The sequence below is a fragment of the Porites lutea genome, chromosome 10 (genome assembly GCF_958299795.1).
Source record: "Porites lutea chromosome 10, jaPorLute2.1, whole genome shotgun sequence".
Classification (NCBI taxonomy): Eukaryota; Metazoa; Cnidaria; class Anthozoa; order Scleractinia; family Poritidae; genus Porites; species Porites lutea.
Genome location: NC_133210.1, coordinates 25,759,983 through 25,768,548, shown reverse-complemented (window position 1 = coordinate 25,768,548; position 8,566 = coordinate 25,759,983). Strand labels below are relative to the sequence as shown.

Here is an 8,566-nt window from a genome sequence, read left to right as displayed (position 1 = left end):
ATAGAAATCTTAATAGAGTTACCATTTACGCTTCAACATGATAGAGAAATTATGTTTAGGTTTTATTTTCCTTTATTTATAAAACTGTGTATGGTTTTGTTATGTGTAATCTTTAAAAGCGACTGATATTTACGCGCGGCGTTTTGAGTATTCCTGCATGCGATGTTTAACGACTGAAAAAAACCGATAAAAATTGCGAGAGGGACTACAAACAATCAATAAAAAAATATATAATTCGGTGAAACATGTACAGAGACAATAATTTTCATTCACGAAGAGAAGTATTGTCTCTGAAAATCATGAGTCAGGTAAGCATAAGTTTATTTATGTTTGAAGCGGGCTTCCCGGTGTTTGCTCTTTTTCAAGATGAACTCGAGGCAAGAAAATCGCTCAGAGCTTTCTGTTTACAGCCAATATCATAACTAAATAATCTTCAGAACCTTTTCTTTGAATTTGCGGTCAAAAAATGTCTAAAGGCTTTTTAAACCTGATACTATTGTAGGTTAGATCATTGCTCGTGTATAAACTTAAGCCGCATAAACCATACACTTGACTTCAGGAAACCGAAAAAAAAAAACACATCAGAGACAATAATTGCTCAGGCTTACCAGTCGAGATGCTGCTTCTGAAGGTCATCAAGTGTTCCAGAATCGCTTGACACTTTTCAACCCTCTTATGCCTCAAGCAAAGGCAAGTGAGTAAGCTCGGTTTTGAAAACGATGCCATCCGAAATCGGATTTCCAATGACTTTGACAAGCGGTGCATTTGTCAACAAAAAGCGCAATAAACAAACCAGCCATGAATTACAGAACAAACTTGATAGCAGCTGTATTTCATTTTGTACAGCAAGTAGAAAAAGACAGTTTAAAACATCACAAGATGACATAAAAAGTCTGTCAGCTCCAGCTATCAGTAAGCAAGTTACCAGACGCTGCATAAATTTTCCGCATGAACTCACCTGTCAAATTTTGACCAATCAGAACATAAAAATTGGACATAGAGCGTGATCAACGCGTGACAGTGAGAAATTGCCTTCCCTGCATGTAAATGTAAAAGGCAGTTGAATTTTCGCGTCCGAGGTCAGTTCGAAATCAACATTTTAAAAGTGCGGCTCATGAACACGACTTATTTCATATGCATTTTAAAAAAATTGAACTTGAGCCTGCGATCATTTAACTTGTCAGCGGATACCTTAAAAAAACACTCGAACTCAGTGGGTCAATACCTGAGCCCCCGATATGGTCAGGCGATACTGGTCAGCAGAAACACTATTTTGACAGCTGTCAATTAATCAAACATGGATGTACAATATCAGGTTGCAGGCTCCCAAACTAGCTAGAAAGTGTGAGATTAACCATTGGTATGCCTGTGGTGCGGACGGAGAAAAGGTCGGGTGGTCGGTGTACGGTCACGTGATTGCCGAATTTTCTAGGAGGGATAGATTTTCTAAGCTATGGGGCTTCGAATTGAGCCCATGATCAAATAAAATATCAGCGCAAAACTTTAAACACTACGTGACCTCAATGGATAGAAAAATGAGCCCGCGATATACTCAGGTAATGATGGTCAGCGTATACTCTAGTTTGACAGCTGTCAATTAACCTTCATTAGAATGGCGAATATTCGAATTAACGGACTACGAGTGTGAGTAAGACATATCCGTCCGGCATGTATTGGAAAATGCCAGATCGTGTACCTGAGCGAACCTGAGCCCACGTTATTAGTTTTCTGGTAGTGGTCTGCACATGTCCCATTTTGACAGCTGTCAATTGACCTTAATTTGGCTTGTCAATATAACTTTAAACGACTGTCAGCCAACTGACAGCCTTGCCCGGCGTAGTTTCGTTTTTATGCTGAATTGGTAAGTGTGACATATTATATCAGCTTATATGTAGGGCAAAACGACTGGTCTTTCATCTGAGCCCGCGAGATGGTCATGTGATAATTGTCAGCGGATGTCTGATTTTGACAGCTGTCAATCTAATCGTACTCATACGGATGGCTTATATAACTAAGAAGCTAGTCAAGTTGTGCAATGATCTATTGTGACATTTGATATCGGCTTACATGAAGTGTGTGTACGGGTGGGCGTACTCTACGTCATAACCAAATTTTCTCTGATGGATAGTTTACCAAATTTTCTTACCCATGGTGCTCCGCTGCGCGCGCGCGAGAGCTCCGCTATTATTTTTCTCAGTTATATTTACATAAACTATGTATCATCTAGGAATTGGAGGAATAAATAAATAAAAAAATAATAAAAATAAATAAAAAAAAAACAGCTGATCGATTGCGCGAAGCCCGATGATGTACACCTACCTTTCCAACAGCTTCTTTTTTAAATTACCATTTTGATTTATACCGCGGCATTTTAGCTAAAACTTTAGTTGAGCAACGGTCAATTTTCCTTTCCCTTCTGCACTAAAGCGAGCACCAGGAATGTCCTCTGGAGTGAGATCGACTTGATTGTCCGCCATGTTAGTTATTTCAAATTTGCCGCGAGAGCTATTAAGCCTCACTTCCATGCAACTTCCGTTTTTTTCTGGAATCGGAGTGTTGGAAGGTTTTAAAAAACATTTCTACAACATTCTGAGGAGTAGAAAACATGGGAATGTTTGTGAATAATAATGTACGACAACAACAACAACAACAAATTTTACTGAAAATTGGAAAATAACTAATAACATTACTTTCCCACCCGCAAATAGCTTGTAAACTAATCGAAGCGGGGGGAGCTGAAGACATATTACAAAACAAGATTTATATATAGATGGACTAAATAACAGTGAAGACACTACTATACAGTAAATAGAATTTAAACTAACATAAAACAAGGCAAGTACATAACGATTACGAAGAGAGGCTAACCCAAAGTATAAAAATAACTTAATAAGACGGGAGACCTCGACATAATCATCTTCTGACCGCAAGGAATTTAGTAATAATTCCTTTATTTTTTACGAAAGGACGAACGTTTAAGTATTTTAATCGAATAAGGAATAGAGTTCCAAATTTGGGCACCGATTCTCGTGAAAAAGGCATACATTTTATCGGGTCTAGAGAACTTAACATAAAACGAGTTGCTAGAGACAGATCTTGTTCTGTAGTTATGAATCTGACTTGTTTTAACGAACTGATTGAGTATACTAACTGGTGCTGTCTGTCTGTTGATATCATACAGTAAATAGCTACAATCTCTGAAAAATAGGCTAGGCAGAGGAAAGCAATTTGATTTGACAAAGAAGGGTACGGTGTGTTCCTTAGACTTACTGAAGTAAATGAGACGTAAGGCCCGTTTTTGTAGAGTTACGATCTTTCTTTGAAATGTCAAGGCACAGTTTCCCCAACCACAAATACCATAAGTCAAGTAAGGGACAATTAATGAGTTGTAAACTGAAAGTAAAACACGACGCAGGACATAATGTATAATTCCTATCGACTTGCTGATTTTGTGACAGATAAATCGATGTGGTATTTCCATGAAAGATTTGAATCAAACTTAAGCCAAGATATTTTACATATTCTTTCATTTCAAGGTTTGCGTAGGTGTTAGTCACGGAGTCAAGAATTCTAATACTAGGTATGAAGGGCCCATTCTTTTGCCGGGGACGAAAGATTACAAAGTTTGATTTTTTTATGTCCAAAGACAGTTTGTTGGCCTTTAGCCATTCGTTGACGTTGCCAAGCTCGCGATTAATAAGTGTTTCGAGTTCCTTTAGGTTGTTATTTGCAAGTATTATACTAGCATCGTCAGCAAATAGATAAAAGGAAAATAACGAAGAGGACTTGTAAATATCATTGATGTACAGTAGGAATACGAGTGGTCCGAGGACTGAGCCTTGTGGCACGCCGCAAAAGGTCGTCGCAGCCTCAGACACAACATTATTAACTTCCGTAGTTTGCTTTCGATCAGTCAGGTATGATCTGAACCAGGAGTTGATTACACCTCTAATACCATAATTTTCAAGTTTAGCTAACAAAAGCTCATGGTTAACAGTATCAAAAGCCTTCTTGAGATCGATGAAAACATCGCACGAAAATTTACCGTTGTCCATATTTTGGAGAATTGTGTTAACAGTATCAAGTATAGCATGCTGAGTACTGTGCTTACTGCGAAAACCGTATTGCTGATCATAGAGAATGCTGCAATCTTTGACAAACTTGGTAACTCTGGAGTACATAAGTTTTTCAACAATCCTGTTATAAATCGAGAGTAGAGAAATAGGTCGGTAGTTTTCGGGCAGAGTGTCATCTTCGTCCTTAAATATCGGGATAATCTTAGCACACTTTAGTTTAGATGGAAAAATCCCTGAGCAAATAGACTGATTAAAGATCGTGGCTAGAGGTACGGATATGACCCTTTTTGCCAATTTCAGTAGCCTAACTGGAGATGACTAGAGACCATGGGCCTTGTTGTCTTGCAAAATTGAAATTTCTAAATTGATATCTTCCGGAATAATAGGATCAAAGAAGAAAGTGCGATTAAGTGGCAGATCTAAATAATCAAAGAATTTTAGAAGCCAGTTTGCTCCCAACAGTGGCGAAATATTTGTTAAGAATACTTCTTATTTCCTTCGGGTCACTAGTTGGAACCTCATTCGGGTTTGAGCCAATAGAGTTAGTTGAATGCGCTTGTTTTTCTTTTTACAGTTTCCAATTAGCTTGTTAATTCCTTTCCAAGTTTGACGCATATTACATATGTTGAGATCAAAGAAACTTTGCTAGTAGTTCGCTTTACTTAATCTTGTAAGAGAGATGATTTTATTTCTGTAAAATTTGTATTTGTCCCGGTCTGAGGTATAGAAGAGGTTATTCTTTACCCTGATTGATTTTCTTAAACCCGCAGTCAGCCGTGGTTTAGCAAGGAATTTTTGTTTACGATTGGATATACCTCTTAAAGGGGCGTGTTTGTTAATTGTCTTGTTGACGCATTTGTAAAACCTGGAGAACGATTGATTGGCATCGGTATGTTTGCAAATATTATTCCAATTAATATTCTGCAAGTCGTCAATGAAAGATTTTCCATTGAAAGTAGAATAGTCACGAACCTTAGTTTGTTTTTTACAGTGCGACGTTAATATGCACATCTGAGAGAAGTGATCTGTTGTATCGGACACGATATTGCCGCTGACTATATTATTCTCAGGATTATTTATGAAAATATTGTCAATTAAAGTTGCTGAATTACCATAGACTCTAGTCGGCTTATCAACCACTGGGAACACTGAAAAACTTTGCATTGTTTGCAGCAAGGTTTGTGTGTAACTACAAGTTTCATATTTTAACAGATCTATGTTGAAGTCTCCCATGAGATAAATATTTTGATTTTGACGGCATTGGCGTTCAAGAAAATCTGTCAAGTATTCTAGAAACTCATTAGCGTTATTGTGTTGCCTATAAGTAACACCACATACAGATTTCTTATTGTTAGGCGGATGAAGTTCAATCCATAGGGCTTGATAGCAAGAATTGGAGACTCGTTCAAGGACGTGGTATTTACAATTTTGATCAATGAACAGGCCAACACCACCGGCAGATAAAGGTGTCGGGACCGATTCAAAACAGTATCCTGGTAATTCTGGTACAAAATTTCAACTACATTCACGATCGCATATACGAGTTTCTGTTACACCGATAATAATAAAACGGAAATTCATTTCACTTAAAACTTGATGTTGAAATTCTTCAATTTTTTTTTTAAGCTACTTATATTTGTATGTAAAAAGGAGATTTTTGATTGCAACTGTTTGCTGTCAATAAACTGCGCAAAGCTGTGTGGGGAATAATATTTTGAGCGTATTTTGTTTGAGGTGAGATTTATATCAGGATCAATATCTTTATCAAGAGAGTTTAGCTGGAATACACTAAGGTCGTAGAGACTAATGAGAGAATCTAGCAATTTTCTAGAAGATCGATTATCATCAATTAAACTATTAAACTATGGGTGAGCAGAAGTCAGGACTTTACAGTTATAATAAGGTCATTGCGCGAGTAAGGTCTTATTTTCGATCGCGCACTGTTTCTTTGTTTTGTGAGAAGTCATTTTTTTATCGTGTACAATCGACATTTTTAGTAAAATCTAACCTTCAATGGCCAATTTACGTTTAAGTTCGTCGAGGTCCGCCATGCTCTTGAGCTTGATTATCCGCGATGTGGAGTCTTTTCGTAAACAAATAACGGGACCCTTTGACCAGCAATATTGATAGTGGAGCTCTTCTTTAACTTTTTTAGCCTGGAATAGGACTGCTTGCATTCTTGGTGAAGGATGATCGTAAACTGGCCGAAGACAATGAAGACCCTTCTGGTAGACCAACCGCAGCTGGGGTTACATCGCTAATTTCTTTCCAATGAGACATTAGAGATTCCTTAACCAGCCGTCTCACGAATCTGCAAACTATAGGCTTTGGATTTCCGGCGTTGTTTCTTTGCGGGACACGACGGGCAGTGTCAATATCTTGGATTGATATATTCTCTCCCATTTCTTTAAACAATTTTACACTTGTTGTTGAAGCCGCTTCGTCAGAACACACCTCGGGAACACCGACAATTTTAACATTGTATTGAAAGCTATGTTCTTGGAATTCATCGATGGCGTTGGCAATGGCGTCCACCCTGGCCTTGACCTCTGAGAGTTGTGAACTTAGTCGTTGCAGTTCTTTGTTGGCAGTGGTTTTGAAGAAAAGAAAGTCGTCATATTCCTTGCTTAGGAATTCAAGGCTGTGAGATTTTTCTGTAGCAGAAGGGGCGGCACTGCTGCTTTGTTGTTGAAATAAATCTTTTAGTCTTGAAATCTCCTCCGTTAATGTTGAAACTTTAGATTTGACATCGTTATTTTCTCTTCTTAGGTTGGCAATAGACTCAGGCATAATATGACACACGAAACAAGATAACGAAACAAATAGAAGAAAGCAGAAGGAACACTTAAACATCAGAAATTTACGAAATGTTACGCGGAGCACTCAAACACACGTCCGTCCATCTTAGCCACATCACGCGAACGCGACATTAGGCAATGTATATAGTGTATATAGTGTAAAGGTGAATGTGTGAAGGACCTTCCCGCTGCAAAATGTAAATACTTCCACCTGTCACTAGACAGGAGATGCATGGAAACCGCGAGTGATCGTCCGCCATGTAAGTTATTTCAAATTTGCCGCAAGGGCTATAAGGCCTCACTTCCATGCAACTTCCGGTTTTTTCTGGAATCGGCGTGTAGTGGCTTACCACCGTTCTAACAATTTTTAAAAGCGATATTTTTGTTAGAGCCCAATTACCAGAGACTGATAATTGCAGCAATATCCCGGGCCACTCCCGGTTCTTTTCAGGGCAACAGCAGCAACTGCACCACATGCCTCTATTTTGACCACGGGTTACATCGAAACCGCAGTTAAGAACACTTTTCTCAGCAATAGTCACAATGTTTCCTATATGTTACTTATCACAATTGAAACACTCAGATTTTCCTATTAAACCTTATGAAGACTACTATTCATATTATTTATAGGAACATTAAGCACCATCTTGAGGACAATGACATCTTATTTGGGAACCAACATGGATTTCGGAAAAATCATTCATGTGAATCTCAGTTGATACTGACTGTTGAAGACCTGGCCATGAACTTAGATCATGGAGATCAAATGGATATGATTATATTAGATTTCAGTAAAGCTTTTGATAAAGTACCCCATCAACGCCTCATTAGCAAATTGCAGTTTTATGGCATTCAGGGAAGTACCCTTTCTTGGATTAAATCTTGGGTCACTAGTAGATCACAGAGTGTCATAATCGATGGCATGTGTTTAAAATCTGTAGATGTGACTTCAGGGGTACCTCAAGGCACAGTACTAGGTCCATTAATGTTTTTGTTATTCATTAATGATATGCAAGATGATCTAGTATGTACACTAAGATTGTTTGCTGATGATGCTTTATTGTATCATAAAATCTCTCATAATGATGACACCGTGGCTTTACAGAGTGACCTAGACAACCTGAGCCTATGGGCTGATAGGTGGCAGATGCTGTTCAATCCCTCCAAATGCTACAAAATGTCTGTTTTCCGTAGTAGATCCCCAGTAGTTAAAGACTACACCCTTTACAACCAAACCCTGGTAGCTGTTCAGCAACATCCTTATTTAGGTGTTTTGCTGTCCAGCGATCTGCGGTGGAACTCGCATATGGACAAGATTGCTAAAAAGGGGAACTCTTCACTTGCATTTGGGAAAAGGAACTTGTATGCCTGCTCTGACGAAACCAAACGAATAGCATATGTATCACTTGTGGCCAGCATCGAGAGTATGCGACTGCAGTATGGGATCCTTATAACTTTGTAACTTTGTAACTTTATTTGATTTACCACAAAATACAAATAACGATAAAACAAGACAGTTACACAAAAGCAAATGAAAGTGGCGAGGAAGCCCAAAAAGAAACCATGAGGCTTATAGACATTGGGCTCCCTCAGAGTAAAAATAAAGTTAACAGTAACGGTAATGCCAGGATCGAAAGCAAAATACAATGAAGGTAAGTATAAATTAACTAATTACATAGACTGAGTTGACAA

General features: G+C 38.3%; 1 pseudogene; it reads right to left on the bottom strand.

Moving 5' to 3' along the window:
• Positions 1-6,079: 6,079 nt before the first annotated feature.
• On the bottom strand, positions 6,080-6,987 carry LOC140949707 (uncharacterized; annotated as a pseudogene).
• Positions 6,988-8,566: the final 1,579 nt, after the last annotated feature.